Source organism: Panulirus ornatus, chromosome 9 (genome assembly GCF_036320965.1).
Source record: "Panulirus ornatus isolate Po-2019 chromosome 9, ASM3632096v1, whole genome shotgun sequence".
Classification (NCBI taxonomy): Eukaryota; Metazoa; Arthropoda; class Malacostraca; order Decapoda; family Palinuridae; genus Panulirus; species Panulirus ornatus.
In genome coordinates, this window is record NC_092232.1 from 21,278,579 (window position 1) to 21,302,034 (window position 23,456).

Consider the following 23,456-nt stretch of genomic DNA (forward strand, 5'->3'; position numbering starts at 1 on the left):
CCTGGTACGTTGGCCGACGCACTGTAACTGCTCTCTCCTGCACTTGAACAATTGAGTATAGAAAACGGTATATATATATATATATATATATAGATAGATAGATAGATAGATAGATAGATAGGTAGATAAATAAATAAATAAATAAATAGATAGGTAGGTAGAGAGAGAGAGAGAGAGAGAGAGAGAGAGAGAGAGAGAGAGAGAGAGAGAGAGAGAGAGAGAGAGAGAGAGAGAGAGAGAGAGAGAGAGAGAGAGAGAGAGATCAAAGTATATTCATCACAATACGACCTCTTTCAATCCGGTCTTTTTTGTTTGTTTGTTTGTATGACTACCAGGTATGCCTCTGCCACCTGACACAACACACACAGTATGAATCACTGGATAGCATTACAGAGGCGATGACCACAAGAGAAGTGTGAGTGGTGAGGCGTGTGTGGCCAAGGGAGGTGAGTGAGGTCACGGGAGATGAATACGGCCACGGAAAGGTAAATGTGGCCACGGGGAAGTGAGTGTGGCCAGGGAAGATGACTGTGGCCACAGGAGATGAGTGCAGCCATGAGAGGTGAGTGTGGCCAGGGTAGATGATTGTGACTAGGGAAGGTTATATGTGGCCAGGAAAGGCAAGTGTGGCTTGAGCAAGGTAAGTGTGGCCCGGAAAAGTACGTGTAGCTAGGGAAGGGTTAGTGTGGCCAGTGAAGGTACATGTGACTATGGAAGGGTGAGCGGTGGCCGGGGGAGGTAATTGTGGCCAGGGAAAGTACGTGTGGCCAGGGGAGGTACGTGTGGCCAGGACCTCGGGTATCGCGGCAGGGATGGAGGAAGCACCACGACTCGCGAGGACAGCGTTGGTCCAGGGCTCCCACACTACGACCTCACACAAGCTGTGTCACGACATATCACACCTCACGAACACTTTCTGCTCTTACGGCACCACATACACTGATACACACTCACTAAACACCTTCACTATAACCGACACCAGTTCTTTCTTCGTAAGCCGCTGCGCGCGTCGTAAACACCCGGATATGACGGACGTCGCTTCTACCATCAGTTCAGTACGACCAACACCACACGTCTGTGTACGGATGCTTGGTGGGGCGGGCGAGAGGGAGTTGTATCATCATCCGGCGACTCCTGTCGCAGTAGTAGTAGTAGCAGTGTGGGTCGGCCACTCTCTCCACACACACACACACACACACACACACACACACACACACACACACACACAGGACACACTCTGACCACCAGGTGTATTCTCTCTGGGTGTCAGCCCGGCGGAGGGTGCGGGCCAGGCAACAACAGGAGAGGGTGAGGAGGGTGAGGTCGTCTGTGGTCTGAGTACCGTCGTGTCAAGTAAGGCCATAACTCACTTTCCCCTCCTCCGTGCCGGGTGTGTTGCTCTGCTTGACACGATCGTCGCCAGCCGCTGGGTGATTAGCAATGCAGGATGACGCAAGACTTGACCAGACAAGACTCAACCTCACTAGATGGCTCCTCCTCCATCCCAACCCAGGCTTAGTTATGCTACGTTAGGTTAGGCTAGGTGGGGTTAGGTTAGGTAGGTGAGGCTAGGCTAAAATATAACAGTGAAATACATTATCAAAATTCATCCGCTTGACAGTTGTGGACGCAGAGAGAGAGAGAGAGAGAGAGAGAGAGAGAGAGAGAGAGAGAGAGAGAGAGAGAGAGAGAGTCACAGCCATCGGGAGGGGAGGCGGCGCGGCGGCCACAGGGTATTCCCGCATCACGTGCTGCTCTTTCCTGGCCCCGGCCAGTACGCGACGTCCTGTGACGCACCCCAGTCACCCACAGGTCCTGCTGCACGACCCTCCTCCTCCTCCTCCTCCCACACTGCACAATTCGGGCCTGTCACTCACACATCACAACCCGAAAACACCTGCCACTCAAGGTCCAGCTAAACCTCAGTCAAGGTACAGCTACGCCTAACTTGCAGTGGGGTGGAAAGTGCAGTCAAATGCAACTGTCACGCACGACACTGGGAAAACCTAACCTCTCAGGCAAGTTAAATCTGACTGACGGACAAACGTAAGCTTTCCACTCAAAGCTGTACTGTACCAGGCCAGCCGAATATAGGTGAACCTGATTGGCAGACTACAGATATACCTGCCAATCACGACACGGGTATAAGTGCCTCGCAGGACACCATTAAACTCTCTCTTTTTCTTTAGCAGTAGTAGTTGCCAGCACGACACAAGCGAACATATCCTCAGTTGGAATCCACATCGGTTGAAAAGGTAGAATAATGTTTATCTATCTATCTATCTATCTATCTATATATATATATATATATATGTACAACGGGAATTCATTTTAGCCCTCAGTTAATTGCTGACCTGACTTCTTAAAGTTAAAAAGTCACGGAAAGAAGGGAAAACGAATCAAGGAAGAGAATAGCAAGGCTTCGATGTATACGAGGAAAGAAGATACGACAACGGCCACTACTCGTGTGTCTGGTCACTTCACAGAAACAATGGGGAGAAGCCTCCAAGCGCGTGCCATGAGTTGGAGTCTCACGGCTGGAACGCAAGGAGAACAGAGAGGAGGAAGCAACATCATAGCGGACAGAATGGGATAATGCAAGAGAGATGGCAACAGTAGAGTTAATAAAGCAGAAGGCTTCTGATTCCATCCTGAACTTGAATATAGACGAAAGAATAGTCACCTTAAAGATATGTGAGCAGTACTTCATTTTAGGGCGAATGAGATCCCTGTAGGTTTGGAATAGCTGTTCTGAAGAATAATATCTGGAGCACCTGCTTAACACCCCCTGCTTTTGTGAACAAGTTTTTATGATGTTCATTATGTGGGATGTCCAGGATAAAGTGGAGGTTAAGATTATACAATTTATGTTATTGCTGGGTCGAATTGTAATGACAGGAGGAAATAATCGATAATTAAAGGATATAAGTAGAAACTGCATTTTTTGCTAACATATCTAATCTGATTACTGCTTCCTCATTCTGAGATGCTACACGGCTCAGAATTAAGACAGGAAATCTGCTCATTCCAAGGAAATGATCGAGTTGCAGGGAGAAGGAAATGCAGGAAAGTAGGTTGAAGCATAATAGGATGGACGGGGGAGTGAAAAGCGTTACAGGATGAGTTAGGAGAGACGAGACAGCGTGAGGTATAGGACGGGGCCCTGCGGGACGCCACTAGAGACAGGACAGGAGAGAAGACGCTTCGTCAACGAGTACAGCGGAGCATCGACAGGAAAGGAAACTTTCGAGAAGAAAAACCAGAGGAAGAGATTAAGGAATAGGTGGCACTATAAAGGACCAGGAGACATTATGGAAGACGGCACATGGCAGCAGAAAGGACCTAATGGCACGCGCACCGTGGTTGACGAGGGAGCAGGAGGAACACACATGGCACCAGCTCCCACGTAACATATGGACCAGTGACAACGAACCCACAGTGACGTCACGGACATATGGATGGTGAAATGGTTCAGCGGGTAGTGATGATGGGAGAGTGTAGTGTACAGTTTGGAGCACGTGATGGTGTTGGTGATGGTGGTGATGGGGGAGTGTGTACTCTGCATTTAGGAGCACGTGGTGATGGTGGAGGGCGAGTGTACTGTGCAGTCATAGAGGCCGTGGTGGTGGTGATGATAATGGTGGTGATGATGGTGATGGTGGTGGTTGTGGTGTTGGAGGGGAGCGTCACCCACCGGCCACACACACTGCAGGACAAAAAGCCACACCAAAACTGGCCTGGAATGTGTCTGGCCCTGAGCGTGACGTAATACTTCCAACGCTCAAGTCTTGGACGTCCAACCTCACCGTTCGCCTCTCAAGAACCTGTCCAGATCATCATGGTCCCCTCTCTCCCCTTCATCTGTTGACGAGGCTCCACACTTGGCAATGTCGTCCCTCATAATGTATACCATCTGCCCTCCGACAGGGTCACTTTCCCTTTAAGTGGATCGACATCATTGACGTCTTTCAGTCCCCAGGAACTCACGACATGTCAAAAAAAAAAGAAAAAAAAAAAACTGGTTGCGGGACTGGAGTAGTGACGGCATCTCTGACCCTGACGTGTCTCGTCATACGCTGCTACAAGCAAGAGTTTCATATTTTTTGTTCAATTTGGACACAATCTAGTGACTTGTACCTCTAAGTATGTTCACCTTCATGTGATTCCTAACTGACGACGTCACTTTCTCTGGAACGGTTTTCATCTTCCAGCTCACGTCCCTGCTGATGCTCATGCTTCTCTCACCGCCCTAATGACCCATCTCACTCTTCTCATTAAGGGTAATTAACCTCCCTCTCTTAATCACTATCATCATCTGACATGAATTTCTTATTTCGGTCCATGTCACCAGGAGGGTTAACCCACCGTCTTCTTCCTTTCTGTGTGTGTGTGTGTGTGTGTGTGTGTATCTCAGTGTGTGTGTGTGTGTGTGTGTGTGTGTGTGTGTGTGTGGTAAACGTTACTAACGGTGTCTTAGATTCGCCTCTTTGTATATAAACTGACAGTTCTAAGTATCTATCTTATTCTTGTACCTCCCCTGACGATGTGATCATTACACGAAAGTGCACTTGGGAACTTATCGTGTTTCATTTTCCTCGTGGTTATCAGCAAACACTAAATCACGCGCACAGCTGTGACCTATTGCGATGCATATATCAGGGTAATTCAGCTGTAAGTGTTGGCTGTCCCCGTTGAGGTAGACGTACCGTGGGGCATGAAGGCGTTTTGGGATATATTGTAAGGAAGGATGAAGTCCTGACTGTAGACGGCAGTGAGTGACCCAAGTACGCATGAGACAGATTAGTGGAAAGACAAACTCACGCAACCTAACTGTACAGCAAAATACTACTGACGAAGCTAAGACAGAATCATGGCATAATTCAGCCTAACATTAGAGCAAGTCAAAGAATGAAATCTCAGAGGAAAATACTGGATGAGGCAAATCAGATGACGAACATATGTAAGCCAACCGCTCCGGGCCGCTCCACCTAAGGAGAAAACTCAGGTTCCTAGCTGACCTGGCAAAAAAGATTATATATATGTAGAGGATGTGTGGATCAGGTGTTTGCTTTGAAGAATGTATGTGAGAAATACTTTGAAAAGCAAATGGATTTGTATGTAGCATTTATGGATCTGGAGAAGGCATATGATAGAGTTGATAGAGATGCTCTGTGGAAGGTATTAAGAATATATGGTGTGGGAGGCAAGTTGTTAGAAGCAGTGAAAAGTTTTTATCGAGGATGTAAGGCATGTGTACGTGTAGGAAGAGAGGAAAGTGATTGGTTCTCAGTGAATGCAGGTTTGCGGCAGGGGTGTGTGATGTCTCCATGGTTGTTTAATTTGTTTATGGATGGGGTTGTTAGGGTGAATGCAAGAGTTTTGGAAAGAGGGGCAAGTATGAAGTCTGTTGGGGATGAGAGAGCTTGGGAAGTGAGTCAGTTGTTGTTCGCTGATGATACAGCGCTGGTGGCTGATTCATGTGAGAAACTGCAGAAGCTGGTGACTGAGTTTGGTAAAGTGTGTGAAAGAAGAAAGTTAAGAGTAAATGTGAATAAGAGCAAGGTTATTAGGTACAGTAGGGTTGAGGGTCAAGTCAATTGGGAGGTGAGTTTGAATGGAGAAAAACTGGAGGAAGTGAAGTGTTTTAGATATCTGGGAGTGGATCTGGCAACGGATGGAACCATGGAAGCGGAAGTGGATCATAGGGTGGGGGAGGGGGCGAAAATTCTGGGAGCCTTGAAGAATGTGTGGAAGTCGAGAACATTATCTCGGAAAGCAAAAATGGGTATGTTTGAAGGAATAGTGGTTCCAACAATGTTGTATGGTTGCGAGGCGTGGGCTATGGATAGAGTTGTGCGCAGGAGGATGGATGTGCTGGAAATGAGATGTTTGAGGACAATGTGTGGTGTGAGGTGGTTTGATCGAGTAAGTAACGTAAGGGTAAGAGAGATGTGTGGAAATAAAAAGAGCGTGGTTGAGAGAGCAGAAGAGGGTGTTTTGAAATGGTTTGGGCACATGGAGAGAATGAGTGAGGAAAGATTGACCAAGAGGATATATGTGTCGGAGGTGGAGGGAACGAGGAGAAGAGGGAGACCAAATTGGAGGTGGAAAGATGGAGTGAAAAAGATTTTGTGTAATCGGGGCCTGAACATGCAGGAGGGTGAAAGGAGGGCAAGGAATAGAGTGAATTGGAGCGATGTGGTATACCGGGGTTGACGTGCTGTCAGTGGATTGAATCAAGGCATGTGAAGCGTCTGGGGTAAACCATGGAAAGCTGTGTAGGTATGTATATTTGCGTGTGTGGACGTATGTATATACATGTGTATGGGGGGGGGGGGGTTGGGCCATTTCTTTCGTCTGTTTCCTTGCGCTACCTCGCAAACGCGGGAGACAGCGACAAAGTATAATAAAAAAAAAAATAATATATATATAAATATATATATATATATATATATATATATATATATATATATATATATATATATATATATATATATATATATATATATTCTTTCTTTTAAACTATTCGCCATTTCCCGCGTTAGCGAGGTAGCGTTAAGAACAGAGGACTGGGCCTTTTTTGGAATATCCTCACCTGGCCCCCTTCTGTTCCTTCTTTTGGAAAATTAAAAAAAAAAAAAAAAAACGAGAGGGGAGGATTTCCAGCCCCCCGCTCCCTCCCCTTTTAGTCGCCTTCTACGACACGCAGGGAATACGTGGGAAGTATTCTTAACCCCCTATCCCTAGGGATAATATATATACATATATACATATATATATATATATATATATATATATATATATATATATATATATATATATATATATATATATATATATATTTCTCCTAGTAACTCGTAACCGACTTCGATCTTGTGCTTATCATCCCGGATGCTGGTAAGTTCTCTCACTAGTCTCAAGTCTTGGGCTCCAAGCTCTCAAGATACGATTACGTGCTCCAAGGACTTCAATACAGCGATTCAAAAGTGTACAAATCTAATCCAAATGTCATAGATTTTCTTCACCTGATGATCGATCTTGTGAGCACTATAGCAACTTGCGTTACTTCTAACAAATCAGGTAATATCCTCAGTCTCTCGTCCACCTCGGAACTCTTCCACTATCTATACAACTGTTGCTTTTCCCCTCATTTCTATCCACTAACATTCCCTAGTTTGAAACGCCTACTTTGGTACCTTAAGAGGTCTCAGTGGTCATCCCTTTGGCAGCTTTTACGTCGATTTTCCTACGTCAGTTGGGAATGCCTCCGGCTGTGCTGACCGTATTGCGGAGGTCATCTTTGTCTTGGATGATGTCCAACATCTCTTCTACTTAAATCTTACCCGTTTCGGTCGTGGTTTGATCGCTCTTCTAAGTTGACTGCCTTAGGTGCAAAGGACATTAGTTCATGAAACTCTTCCCTTTTCTCAGTTCTCATTCAGCATTAATTTTTACCAGGAATCATTGCAAAGGTATTATCAGCAATGTAAAATCCTCTTTGATAAAGAAAAAGTGCATGTTTGTAATTCACATTTTCTCCTCTTATCCGACCTGATCAAGCCATAGCTAACACTTCAACAGATCAAGCCCCTTTTTTTGTACCTTGCCTTCCTGTAACTCTGCTTTGGATAACACTCCACATCTCTTAGCCTTTCCAGCCTCAACCCTACTTCGATATTCGTATTTTATTTATTTTTTTTTTTTTTCGCACTGTACGTAGTTCTCGTCTTACTTTAGACCTGTGCAGCATACCGAAGTCAGGAGGCAATTAACTGGTTAAGTTCAACATAGTCAAAAAAAACATGGCCTCTGCCCTCATCAGTTTCTACACTTAACCCGTCTTGACCTATAAGGTTTGAAAATACTGCAAGTCAACCGTGCAGTAATATAATCATGTATGACATTAACACATGATTCACCCTATTCTGAAAATCCCATATGATGAGCATTAAGAATCTGCTTCCCAAATGCTGCAGGTGCAGTACTCCTCACATATCTAGGGTGGCTCTTTTTTTCACCTCTGTTTTACTTTGGAGTGAAAAGCCTTCCGCCATATCAACTCTCCTGCTGTAATATGTCTTCAATCATTCCATTCCTCCGCCATGATGTTTCTTTAGTCTCGCTTTACCTGTTTTACTGGTATCATTTAGCTCACTGTCCTTGTGAGGTGCCTGTGTATATCCTAGTGTCTAAAAGCCATTCGTCTCTCTGAGTTGCTGCGTGTTCCCATAGTGTGTCTATGATCATCACCTACACGAGGATTGACCGTTACGATACTTCTTCCTTTCCATTCTTCCTATATCCTTTCTACCCACAGAGGCTCAAAATCATCTCACTCGAACATGATCTTTTTTCTTTTTAATAAACTTTATTTTGTTTTACGCTTTCAGCCAATATGACTTCGATCAGGCGATATGGCGACTTTGAAAAAAAAATGGTTTTCGTCCATGAAAGAAATTTACATCGTCAGGATGATCCTAATATTGCTGTCCATTTTTCGGTCTTACATAATGTTTACCCTAAAATCCAAACTTGAATGAGGAAGATTTTCTCTTTAACGTTGGAGTCTCCACATCAAGGCCAGGCCTTAACTGCAATGTAGACCAATTTCATGCTTTCCATTATTTCTTCAGTCCCCACACTCGGTCACGTGATAAATGTACCATCCTCAGCTGTGGACAATGAGGCATGGCAAGTCCAGGCGTGACGTGGGCACGTACCATCTCAAGACTGGTTCACCCATAAGGTAAACGGAGCACTAAGGAGTGGTGAGGTTATCCGGGTGTTGATATGTTCCAAATGCTTTAACTCGGAGGATTACACTGAGGCTGTCTGGAAGAACAGAGTATATTTCTAAAGTCCTTGTGATAAGACGAGGGGCCAAAGAGTTAGGCTATCTTAACTTAATATTCACTTAAATTCTGAGTTGTTCGGCTCGAAGGGCCAAAAATTCTCCTCTTCCCCCCTTTCCTAAGAATCGGTCATGAAAAGCTTGGAATAAAGGCAAAAAACATGAAGATTCCAAATGAAGAGAGACATTACAATCACTGAATATCCGTAAACTCAGACAGAGATAAGTAGGAAGTAGAGATGAAATACTGGTGATAGACAAGAACTTGAGAATGATGAGGGGCGACACGGCACACAGAAATCATACGAACATCAGGAATGACCGTGAACTAGGGAGTTCTCATGGGTCCTCTATATCATAACTCACGCATCTTGTTCTGCGTGAGTCATGAAGCTTCGTCAGTATGATCATCCCTGGATGATAAGATGCTTCAGAGAGTTAAAGCTTCTTTCCTATGTCCAATCTGTGTTGAGGTTGATGTGTGAGTGACAAGTGGGCAAACTCACTTGTCGATATCTCTTGTCGTCATGGTCCTTCCTGGTGTAGCGGTTAGCGTTCCTGACCGTGGCGCCTTCTCGGGCCGCCCTGGGTCGAGCGTATAGATAGTCGGTCCACAGTCAACCTAGCTGTTCATCATATCCGAGGGGGTTAGTCGATAAATTGGTTTCCTGGCTTAGTGTTGAGGTATATATATATATATATATATATATATATATATATATATATATATATATATATATATATATATATATACACACACACACACACACACACACACACACATATATATATATATATATATATATATATATATATATATATATATATATATATATATATATATATATATATCGTTCATTAGCTTTAATTAGGGACATTCAGTTACCCGTGCCGTCTCACCTAACAAAATATAAAAATTGACAAGCATAACCAATAATGAGGAATAAAGATATACAGTTATAACTAACTCTGGGCAGTAGATGGGTCAACACGGGCGCTGCACACTTCCCGCGTGTAAAAAGAAAAGAATAAAATAAAAGAATCCCGTTCCTCTACCTCACCCTACTTAATCACGCTCTTCTTCCTCACACATCAGATACAGACGAGCTGACACGAGCGGTGAGGGACGGCAGACACCGGTAAATACAGCGGTGAGGAGCGATTCGTAGTCAGCACCCGGGCTTACGACAGACCACAATACACTGGCGAGACAACGAGATGAATCCGGAACGACATTTTAAAACCCCCGTGGTTCATTACGGGCGGCGCGCCGCCTGAGGCGAGCATACCCAGGTGGGTACAAATAAGCTGCTCCCTTACAGGGAGTATCAATGACAAGCCAGGGACTGGAAGTTGTCCACAAGCAAGACGAGGAGAAGCAGGTGTCGAGAGGAGGGGGCTCTAAAACGAACTCACGCAGGGGAATAGACGGCTGAAAGGAGGCGGAGGGGGGAGGAATGGTTAATCAATTACAGTACAGGTTGTACCTCTCTAATCCGGTGCTCTGTGGTCCGGCACATCTTGAATCTGCCGCCATTAGTTTGTGGATCTGATACAAGGGCGCTGCTAAGGTGCCAAAATCTGTTTACACTGCAGATGAGTTAATGTCCTGTTAATTTCTCATAGCCCCAGAAGATGTGTGTAATGCTGATAAATCGGCCCTGTATCGGCTTCTTATGGCACGAAAGACTACTGCCCAACATACTGAAGAGTCTCCATTTGGGGGTAAGATAGGGTAACACTGACGCATCAATGCTGCAGAAACACATAAAACCTGGCTGGTGGCAATGGGTAAGAATGTTCACCCGAGGGCCTTTAAAGGAGTCATTTTCTGTTTTCCAGCATTTTCTGTGGTCCGGCAACGGCCAGGTCCCAAGGTTGCTGGATTAAAAAGGTACAACCTGTCCAGCAAGATGTTGTCATATTCAAATGCAATGATTGTAAAACGTCTGGCAACAGTGTATGAGGTATTGTGCATACAATGAATCAATACAAACTGTGTGTTTGTATGCATAGAACCTATCCCATTGGTATCATGTTAAAAAAGGTCTGGAGGAAGAGGTAAGGAACATTAACCCATGGCTTCCATATTCTGGTATTTCATATGATGTATGAATCCAATTTTATGACATACGTAAAACTGAATGTGACAGATATACGTGTTGAGGAAGGAGGATGTGGGAGATAAGAAATGCATGGCTTTGTGCCCATTTTTCAAGATCAGAAACTAGCATATGTAAAAAAGGGTTTTTAGAGGGATGGATACCATGTGGTATGTTTTTGATTTCTTTGGTAGCTTTGCTTTGATATACTTAAAACATACTTACAATGCTACTGACAGCAGGAAGTTTCAAGTTATGGGTGAATGAGCCATGAGACTGTGTGCCCTTAATCTATTCCATGAAAACAAACTTAAATAAAGATAATATGTATGAGACAAAATCAGTGTTTGGATCATAAAATATCTCCAAAGCCAGAAGACAGATCATACCTCTGCTGAAAGCTCATGAGCATTGTCTATAACAGGTGTGTGTGTGTGTGGGGGGGGGGGGGTTAAACACCATGTTTCTTGCAACCTTATTGTGAACAGCCAGCACCTTCTGAAACTCTGGCTTTGTCAGGAGTTGGGGCCACAAGAGTCATGTCTTAACACTGATTCGGTGCCCACTGGACTTGAGCACTGTTTGAATTCCTTGATGTGACTGAAATAAGTTCACTGCGGGAGCTGACAAGTGCCTCTACACAGCAATACCGACCGCCGACGTCTGAGGGACGAGTTGAGTGATGATACCCCGCTGGATAAACATGAACCTGGGCATTTCTCCTTTGAGGAAATTCAAGACACTACCCGCAGACTGCTGAAGTGTATTCCGGCGTATGTGGAATACCTATGGGGTCAGGAGCAGGGTAAGCTTTATCCCATGAGGAGGAAAACTTGAGGTATAACTGGAACTTAACCCTTCTCCCCCCTATCCCTACCCCAACACACGCGCACACACACACACACACACACACACACACACACACACACACACACACACGTAGTGACGCGAGCAGCAATGTTTGGCACACATCACTCCTGTCATCTTCAGGAAGACGTGATGCAGCACAGTCACTGGTGCCCTCCTGCGTGGGGGACTGGTTCTGCGTCACAGTCGGAGCGTTCACGCTCTCTCGCGCAGGTTAGGTTCCAGGAAAACGGGACACCTGCACATTACGTCGCCTCGCTTCGTGAGAATCTTAACGAGGTGTTTCATCCCTAGCGCACGACGACGGTGCGGACCTTTGGAGATATGACGACCCGGCCTTTACTCTGGGCCAGGTCAAAGGCCAGGTCATTATACCCAAGGGCCGCATCGTGGCGATCAAGAGTTGAAGGACCGAGGACAGGCAATGAAAGGCACCAGCGACCAGGTCTGCGTCGTCCGGGCCTACAGTGCCTCCTCGCTTTGGGGTCTGTTGCAAATCAGGCGTCAAAACAGTGCCATCCCACAACAGAGGAGTTGCTAGAGGCTGCACGCAATGCTCTTGCACTCACCCTTCCAACTCTGTTGCCTCGGACGTCATACAGAACGTGATGACGCATTAATCTCCACCACGAACAAGGTTTGGCTCAGATTGACGTCATTCTAAAGCGACTGTTATGCTGTGGACGACCTTATGATTGGATCACGAACAGTTTGAAAAGTTTGACGTAGATATTTCGCTGCCAATTTTAAGTAAGGTGTGATGGGTAGGTAGAACGAAATACGAAATAATGGGGAGGAAAGGGGTGAGTTCACAGGCCTCTGTTGGTCCCTTGTATAAAGACAGATACAGAGAACCAGTACCTGGGGGACGATTTAAAAGATGGTGACTGGTAGACTTATGAAAACAGTCGAGAACATTTCTTGTACAGACTGTGGCCGGTCTGTGTCTCGGTCACGAAGAGAAACAGTCTGGTGAGAGGCTGTCACCACACCTACAGTGACTGTGGTGGTGGGAGGCTGTCACCAAACCCACAGTGACTGTGGTGGTGGGAGGCTGTCACCACACCCACAGTGACTGTGGTAGTGGGAGGCTGTCACCACACCCACAGTAACTGTGGTGGTGGGAGGAGACCAACACACCCACAGTGACTGTGGTGGTGGGAGGAGACCAACACACCCACAGTGACTGTGCTGGTGGGAGGAGACCAACACACCCACAGTGACTGTGCTGGTGGGAGGAGACCAACACACCCACAGTAACTGTGGTTGTGGGAGGAGACCAACACACCAACAGCAACTGTGGTGGTGGGAGGAGACCAACACACCCACAGTAACTGTGGTTGTGGGAGGAGACCAACACACCAACAGCAACTGTGGTGGTGGGAGGAGACCAACACACCCACAGTAACTGTGGTTGTGGGAGGAGACCAACACACCCACAGCAACTGTGGTGGTGGGAGGAGACCAACACACCCACAGTAACTGTGGTTGTGGGAAGAGACCAACACACCCACAGTAACTGTGGTGGTGGGAGGAGATCAACACACCCACAGTAACTGTGGTGGTGGGAGGAGACCAATACACCCACAGTAACTGTGGTGGTGGAAGGAGATCAACACACCCACAGTAACTGTGGTGGTGGGAGGAGACCAACACACCCACATTAACTGTGGTGGTGGGAGGAGACCAATACACCCACAGTAAGTGTGCTGGTGGGAGGAGACCAACACACCCACAGTAACTGTGGTGGTGGGAGGAGACCAACACACTCACAGTAACTGTGGTGGTGGGAGGAGACCAACACACCCACAGTAACTGTGCTGGTGGGAGGAGACCAACACACCCACAGTAACTGTGGTGGTGGGAGGAGATCAACACACCCACAGTAACTGTGGTGGTGGGAGGAGACCAATACACCCACAGTAACTGTGCTGGTGGGAGGAGACCAACACACCCACAGTAACTCAGGTGGTGGGAGGAGACCAAAAAAGATCTCTTCATGACTGCTTCTCTGACCGGAAGCCATGACTTCGAGGTCACTAGGACCCACATCAAGAGCCATGGTACATGCTGTACCACATGATGCTGTACCACATAATGCTGTACCACATGATGCTGTAACACATGATGCTGCACCACATGATGCTGTAACACATGATGCGCTACACATAATGTGGTACACATACAGCGGAGCCGGATGGACCATCCTTTCAATGAGGACCTGGTTGGTCTGTGGCTAGAAAGTCGTAGTGCTAATGTACACCATGACACCAGATCACGACAACTGAGACAACGCTTAGAATTCATGCACGTGGGAATGTACAATAGACAGAAGGCGGTCACATGACGGCCGTGAATGTGGGCAGAGATATGAACAGCCAGAACATGATCACAACGATGTTGGACATGGTATAACCACAGAGGAGTATGGCCTCAGTTAGTGTAGCCCCAGCGAGGTGTTGTCACAAGAAAATGCTGCACCCGCGTTGGTGTATAACCCAAAGATGATACAGGCCAGGGACTGGGACTACATTGAAACAGACTATACAGTGACGCGTAACAGAGGCAAAACAGAACCACCAGATTGCCTTGTAACAACGATGATGATTACACACACACACAAACAGACACACGCACACACACACACACAGCCAATAAAGCAACAGCTAAATATGGCATAAAATTCGCAGAGGTGTTGAAAATTAAGACATAAGCAGAGAAAGATATATCCAGTGGAATGTACTGTACAGCGAGGGCAGAGTGCGAGGCGCGACACGGGCTTAGGAACACGGAGAACAAGGAAATTTAATGCCCCATACAGTTCCGTGCTGCCTAAAGGAACATCTGGCAACTTGAAAAAAAACACTAGTTGGGCTCATTTTAGCTGTGTTGGTCAGCGTCAGATGGCGCCACCACTGTCCCTGTATCGTCTGCATTGGTATTGTTTACGTCTTCGTCTGCTGGCATCCACTGAGAGTGTCACATGTAATACAGAGAGAATGCCTTTTCATAAATGGAAAACGGGTAACTGTTAGAGACAGCGAACCTTAGCATTGGATGTGTCAGCTCAGTTAAAACAAATAATATATATATATATATATATATATATATATATATATATATATATATATATATATATATATATATATATATCATTTATTTATTTTATTTATTTTGCTTTGTCGCTGTCTCCCGCGTTAGCGAGGTAGCGCAAGGAAACAGACGAAAGAATGGCCCAACCCACCTACATACATATGTATATACATACACGTCCACACACGCAAATATACATACCTATACATCTCAACGTATACATATATATACACATACAGACATATACATATATACACATGTACATAATTCGTACTGTCTGCCTTTATTCATTCCCATCGCCACACACACACACACACACACACACACACACACACACATACATATATATATATATATATATATATATATATATATATATATATATATATATATATATATATATATATATATATATATAACAAATCCAATGAAAATACCAAGCTACTTCTTAGATAAGCAAAGAATATCAAAATTATCCATAAAAGGAAAAAAAGATACGATTTCCCATTTTCTAATATAATTCATTTTAGTTATGTCGGTCAGTCCCAGATGGCGCTGTGGACGACGGCACGTAAGATCTAAGGTTTATCAGGCGCAGGTTAATCTTCCTCACTCTCTCTTACCTTCCTTGACACAGCCGGGGAGACGCCCTCAAAGTTACCAAAGGAAAAGCGATAAAGAGATTATCAGATAAATATTGTGGAAGAGTTTCATTTAACGTGAGCTCCTCGGTTACCATTTTACATTTAAAGGTGGCAATATTATCGGACGCGGACACACACACACACAAAAAAAAAAAAACAAGGAAGAGTATTCCACATTCTTCGCCGCTCGAGGCAAAAAGGTTATCATAACGATCAAGCCTCGTGTTGTTGCTGGTCACCACCACACAGAAACCTTGGCAGGCAGCAGCGGGGTTATGGCCAAAGCAAGGTATTAGAAATTACACAAAGTTAATGGAGGTATATCCACAGCCAAACGTAAAAATATAGCGGGTTATAACTTGGGTGAGACTGAGTTACAGAGGGTATATCTGGAACGACCAAAACCATGATACAGAATGATCACAGTGAGGCCTATATATATATATATGTATATATATATATATATATATATATATATATATATATATATATATATATATATATATATATATATATATATATATATATATATATCAAAGCACTCGTAATTTACATTAAGAGCATTTTTCCATGAATATTAATCAGCTAACGCTTGTGACTGACCTAGTCGTTAAAACAGATTACATCACACTTACATTACACTTTTATGTCCCATGAACGCCTTCATAACACCAAAACCTAAACACATTTTTTTTCATTAGTACTAAAAGAATATAATATGTTCGTTGTAGGGAAGACGACAGTATTTTAGAAATTGGCTTCCATCATCTATATTTTTTTCCGTCTTGTGCTCTCTCTTCCTCATCTCACACACGGTCCTTCCTTCCTTCATTCCTCATCCAAGAATACTTAGCTTCCGTCTACCTGGGGATGCTTCCCTTCCACCCTTCCTTCAACGAGGTCCTCTTCCACTGCTCATCTCACCAGTGGAGGGTGCTCCAGCCAAGTGGTTTTCCCTTCGTACGACTCCAGCAGCTTTCACCAGCCACCTACGGCTTCCAGGATCACCCACATCTTTTCCTCCTGCTTGACGTTCACTTTCCTCACCTCGACTCATCATACCTGACCATCGGTCAGCGTCTCTCCCAAAGAGTCAACTGATCAACCTCCTCAGAGTCTATCGATTTGCATCTCTCCCCAGAGTCCGTTGATCAGTGTCTCTCCCCAGGGTCCATCCATCGGCGTCTCTCCCCCAGAGTCCATGTTTCAGACCCGTAGAGTTACCCTCTACACGAGCCAGCCACAGCAATCGTCACACAACACTGACGGTCCTCGTCATCAACACTTATGTTTACTGAACTTTCCCTTTTCACATCACAGTCCGTGGTGTGACTTCTGCTTCACGTCTTCCATCCTGTGTGACCAAGAAACCCAAGTACTTGACCTGTATGACCAGGTCACCCAAGTACCTGATCTGTTTGACCAGGTCACCCAAGTACCTGACCTGTTTGACCAGGTCACCCAAGTACCTGACGTGTATGACCAGGTCACCCTAGTACCTGACCTGTTTGACCAGGTCACCCAAATACAGGTTAGGTACCTGGATGTCCTGGTCACACATGTCAGGTACCTGGGCGCCCTAGTCAAGCAGATCATATATTTGGATGTTCTGGTCACATAGGTCAGGCACCTGACCTGTGTGACCCAGGACACCCAGGTACCTGCAACTAACTGTTCAACAGTCCTATCCTCCCGCTATACCGATGCATCACCTCCGTCCTCCCTACATACGTACCCCCTGCACCATACATCCGTCTCGTGTCGTTGTGGCCGTCCAACACACACACCCCTGCAGACCTCAGTCTGTCTGTACTCTGTCACCGTTCTCCTGATCAAGTGTGAAACAGTCCATCCTTCAGCAGCTCTTTCTCTCCTCCCACGTCCCTCCTCCAATCCATCCATTGCCTCGGTTACCACCAACCCCTTCCAGGCAGCGAGGACAGGGTAGGAGACATCGAACAACCCTGCGGGGCTCCGCGTCCCCATCACTCCGGGGTTCCAAATCCCGTTCTGCCACTACGACTACCAACACGGGTCTAAAACAATTGTCTTCCGTTGGATCAGACATGTTACACAACCTCGGGTTTACACCATCAAGGTTCTGTAACATTCATACCAAATTCGGGCTCGATGATTTGAGATATTTACCTCGGTGGACGTCCGTGTGACTACGCAGAAGGCCTGCCTGGCCTTGCCGAGACAAGGTCGCTTCACCCATCAGAAACTGTCTCGGCTCATTATGTCTCGGCTCATTATGTCTCGGCTCATTATGTATCAGCTCATCATGTCTTGGCTCATCATGTCTCGGCTCCACAGTGTTTCCAAGTCTACAAAAAAAAAAAAAAAACTGTCCCGCTAACATAAGGACACAGCGGGAGGAGGTCGGGGTGCAGGGGCGAGCGTGAGGTGCGACACTGGGATACGACAGATGGTGTGTGTGTGTGTGTGTGTGTGTGTGTGTGTGTGTGTGTGTGTGTGTCTAGCTTGCTACCAATAGGTGTGTCAGGCAGTGCTGAGCACGACCCGCTTCTGTCTCGCCACCACAGGATGAACTGGAACCTCCACCCACACGTGGACTGTCCCGCCTCCTACATGACAATCGCTTTGAACCCGTATAACAATATTGCTCGCAATCACCACCCTCACGAGCTGCTACATTCTCCTACAAGTCTCGTAATTTCCCAGCCGAACTCGTAACTAATATTCAGGAGTTATTTTTCCCCCCAGCGTGCATGATACACGAGAGGTTTCCGGAATGTGTGCAGCGTCATGTGGCGTGACTGGCAGCCAGTCCTTGGCTCACTGAATTATACTTCATCCATGAACCTCGCCACTCAAAGCTTCCACCATGAACCAGCCAATCCCTCACACTTAACACTTCTATATACTTATCTAAACTAGTATATATATATATATATATATATATATATATATATATATATATATATATATATATATATATATATATATATATATATATATATATATATATATCCTAACCTGAGCCAGGTACCTATTATAACGACTAACCCTTAGGTGCGGATGAACACCCCGGTTGACTGTGGACCGAATGCTGCAATCAGATTTCGAACTCGTGCGCTCGACCCTGTGCGGTCCGTGAATGCGTCACAGTCAGAAACACTACCCGCTGCACCGCATATATACATAAATATACTGCGCTCCAGTCAGGAGCAGGAAGTGATGGGCTCCTTTCGAGCGAGAAGTGCCTACACACGACTGTACTTCGTACTTCCTTTCGTCAAGTAACGATCGTACAACTTTGCTGAATATGACTTTACACTCGCGGCCTAACCACTTCCAGGCAGAGTCCGGTAGCGCACACACACACACACACACACATGGATGAGAAGGGCTGATATACCCTCAGCGTTAGATCATATCATCATACCTATTATCAAGGAAAAAATGATCATATAATAAACACATTTGATATGTGATTATGTGGCAAATGAGGATGTTACAAGAGAACAAATGAGACAAGAGTTGAGGAAGAGATACAATCGTGGCAACTATATATATAAAAAATAAGAATAAACGCGGTGAATTATACATCATGAATTGAGAGATGGGGTTCAGTAACCAGGAATCATGGCTCTGTGCTGGATGGCTCTGTGAAATTTACAAGAAGGGAATAAGAGCAAAGTTGTGTCCCTCTCGCCTCAAACACAGATGGAAGGTTTATATATAGAGAGAGGGAAGAATTTTTTAAAAAAAAAGATATTAAAAGGTATATGAACTTTGGGATGTGTTGTGACGAAGATGTATGTAACACTAGCCAGCCAGCCAGCTTTTGGAAGGTGCAAGAGAGCAAAGAACAAGTATTGGGGGATAAAAAAAAATTTGAAACAAAGAAATTCTGAAAAGAATATTGTGGACAATTCAGGAAAAAAAATCTGAAACTTTCCCATAAAATCTCAGGAGAAAATCCGAAACTTTCCCATAAAATCGTCACGAATAAAGCGTCAGTTAAGGAGCAGGACATCAGGGATAAGGGAGGTTCAATGGGAGAAGAAGATGATGCATCTTTGTGTGAGGAACTGAATGGCAAGTTCAATCGTTATTTTTTCACAGTGGTGGATACTGTAGTCCCAACACCAGTGGATGGAGTGGTGAGGGTGTTTTAGAAAACATTAAAGAGAAGCGCACCATCTTAGGAGTGCTCAGGACAATGGCCACTTGAGAGAGTTCGTCAAATTGAGGTTTACCTCAGAAGATCAGTGTCCTCAGAGGCATCCAGCGCCAGTGTGGTTCCTGGATTCTCATTCTTCGTAGTTCCTCACTTGGGCCTTCGTTAGCAGGGAGCTCACTCCCGCACTGTGGCTCGTGTTATGGACATTTTTGTCTGTGAGCACATTACTGCCATGCTATTGGCGGTGATGTGCACGGGGCATCATGTACACACGACTTTCTCCTCCTGTCGTTACCGTATGTTCCTGGTCTGGTGTGTTGGGTCGCCGAGACCATCTCCTCCATACCTAACGTCGAGACCATCCCCTCCACGCCTACCTACCCCCCACATGTTCACCCACACTCTCGTCTCCACAGTAGTCTACCTTCCCCTCGTCTCTGTTAACAGGTGACGAGGCAGTGGCTGCTATCCAACCACCCAGGCTCGCAAAACAATTACAGGCCATTCTGCCTCCCCCCTTCCTTACATCACAGTGGCTTGCGTGGATGTGCGGCGGAGGGGATTCCTCTGTGTGTGTGTGTGAGAGAGAGAGAGAGAGAGAGAGAGAGAGAGAGAGAGAGAGAGAGAGAGAGAGAGAGAGAGAGAAAGAGAGAGAGAGAGAGAGAGAGAGAGAGAGAGAGAGAGAGAGAGAGAGAGAGAGAGAGAGAGAGAGAGAGAGAGAGAGACAGGGGACCTCAGTGTGCCGCGTGCAAGTGCTCACCTTTGTGTCTGCAACTCAACATACCGTAACTCACCACCGTCATTAGTCTCTCCACATAAACACCTTGTCTCGCGTACCCTTTCAAGTTCTGCTCTTCGGGATTCCATACCATCGGCCAAGTATGATCCACACTTGTCACCACCTTGTCCTCACTCCCAGCCACGTCGGAATACAATATGGAATGATACTCTTCCTCGGCACACACACACACACACACACACACACACACACACACACACACACACCATAGTTGGTCTCAAAAATGGTTCATTAAAACTGATCAAATTAAGCGCAAGGTAACGAAAGGAAGTGATACAATGTAAAAGGGCCCCGGCTTGTTTATTACACGTGGGAAACATTTCTAAAAGATGGAAAAGGAGGAGTCGAGTGGGGAGTGCTCATCCCCCTCGAAGGTTCAGGCTGAGGTATCTAACTGTGTGTGGATGTAACCATGAAGAAAATGAGAGATAGGTAGTAGGTTTAAACAAAGAAACCTGGATGTTCTGGCTCTGAGTAAAACTGAGCTCAAAGGTAAAGGGAAAGAGTAGTTTGGCAATGTCTCAAATCCAGGGGTTGGTGGAAAGGCAAGGGCTATGGAAAGGGTAGCACTACTACTGAGGCAGGAGTTGTGGGAGTGTATGAAACAGTGTAAGGAAGTGAGCTCCAGACTGATGAGGTTAAACATGAAAGTTGATGGCGAGAAATGGGTCATTAATGGTGCTTATGCATTTGACCAGGAAAATAAAGATCTTAAGAGGCAAGTGCTTTGAGAGTGGCGGAGTGAGCGTCAGCAGTTTTGATGCAAAAGACCAGGTATTAGGTGATTTAAATGGGAAGGTGAGCAATGTGGCAGCTGAGGGTATAATTGGCGGCCACGGAGTATTCAGTAACATAAATGGAAATGATGAACAACTTGTGGAGTTATATGCTGAAAAAGGATTGGTGACTGGGAATACCTGTTCTAAAAAGAGGGACATAAACAAGTATACGTATCAGAGTATGAAAGATGGTCAGCAGGCATTACTGGATTACCTATTAATCAACAGGGATGTAAAAAAGAGACTTTTGGATGTGAATGTGCTGAGAGGGGCAGCTGGACGCGAGGGTGAAGATTTCAGAGGTTTTCAAAAAAGAAGAAAAGTTATGGGTGAAAAGAGAGTGATGAGGTGAGAGTAAGTGAGCCTAGAAAAGAAGCTTGTGTGAAGAAATACCAGGAAAGAATGAGTGTAGAATAGCAAAAGGTGAGGGTTAATGAAGCTAGGGGAGTGGGTGAGGAATGAGAGGTATTTTGGGCTGCAGTGCCGAGAAGCTTGTGGCATGTGTAAGGTGGGAAGTGGGCAGGTTAGAAAGGCTAGTGAGTGGTGGGATGAAGACGTAAAATTAATAGTAAAAGGAACGAGATGTATACGGGCGGTACTTACTGGAAAAAAAGTGCAAATGATTGGGAGATGTTTAAGGGAACGCAGCATGAGGTCAAGAGGAAGGTGAAGGAGTTGAAAAATAAGGGCCAGTGAGATTTGGCGGTCAGTGAGTATCAGTACACTTTGGGGAGAATAAGATATTTTGGAAGGAAGTTAATAGTAAGCCAAGAACAAGAGATAAAATGGGATAATAGGTGAAGGAGGGCAATAAGTGCCAACAGGCAGTGATAAAGTGAGAAGGAAATGGAGTGAGTAATTTGAAGGAAAAATGAATTTGCGTGATGACAGGGTGACAGATGTAGAGTAATTGGGTCGGGGTGGTATGCAAAGTGACACATTCACGGAGAGTGGTTTGGTGAAGAGTGAAGAGGTGGTGAAAGCCTTGCATAAGAGGAAATGTAGCAAGGCGGCCTGAGGGGATGGTACTGCAGTTGAATCTCTGAAGAAAGGGGGTGACTACGATGTTGATTGGTTAGTTAGGACATGTAGTATAAATAGGATATGCAGTATATGTATCATGGTGTGGCGCATGAGGATTGGCAGAATCCATGTATAGTACCATTGCATAAAGGCAAGAGGGATAAAGGTAAGAGTTCAAACTACAAATGTTTAAGTTTGTTGAGTGTAGCTGGTAAGTTGTATGGGAAAGTAATGATTGAGAGAGTGAAAACATTTACAGAACATCTGATTGGGGAGGAACGATATGGTTTCAGAAGTAGTAGAGTGTATGGATCAAGAGTTTTTCTTTGAAAAGAATGGGTGTGAAAAATACTTAGACAAACAGAAGGATTTGTGTGTGGCATTTATGGATCTGGAGAAAAGACAAACAGAGGATTTGTGTGTGGCATTTATGGATCTGGAGAAAACATATAGGGTTGACAGAGATGCTTTGTGAGGAAGGTATTAAGAATATTTGGCGTGAACGGTAGACTGCTATCATACAAATGATCGATTTCATTCGTTTTTCCTCCAATCGTCTACCAGACTTGACCTGGGTGAAGGGCGGCCGGCTGTCAGGATATTACGTCGCCTCAGTCTCACAGCCGCTCACCGTGTGACTCAGGATCAATATAATCGTCAATACCTCCAATATATCGGGCAAGCAGATGTAGGACCGCCATATATATCCCGCTCCACCAACACTACCTGCATCAGTACACAGCCAATTAAGGCGGTACTCAATCAACACCCCTCCACGCCTGGGCTGGCAGGCACCCCAGACAAAGTAGAGCGCCACCAACAGATGGCGGGAAACAAGCAGGCCGAGTGCGGCGCTACCACCAGACGGAGGGAAATAAGTAAAGCGAGAACAGCGCACCGGCAGACGGCAGACGACAAGCAGGCCGAGTGCGGCGCCACCACCAAGACGGCGGGGAAGTAAGCCGAGTACAGCGCCGCCGGTAGACAGCGGGGAAATAAGTAAACCGAGTACAGCGCCTAACACCCAACGGCGGGAAGTAAGCGAACTAGAATTCTTGTTTACGTCAACGTCCAGGATGGGAGTCAATCAAACTCGCGCGCAATGTCGTTGACTTCATCACCAGACGAGTTATTCTCCCGCTCTGTTA

General features: G+C 45.5%; 1 protein-coding gene across 1 annotated transcript in view; it reads right to left on the reverse strand.

Annotated features, from left to right (window-relative positions):
• The window catches only part of LOC139750252 (uncharacterized), a 398,093-nt gene that overhangs the window by 333,317 nt on the left and 41,320 nt on the right, over nt 1–23,456 (reverse strand). The gene's annotated exons all lie outside the window — the stretch shown is intronic.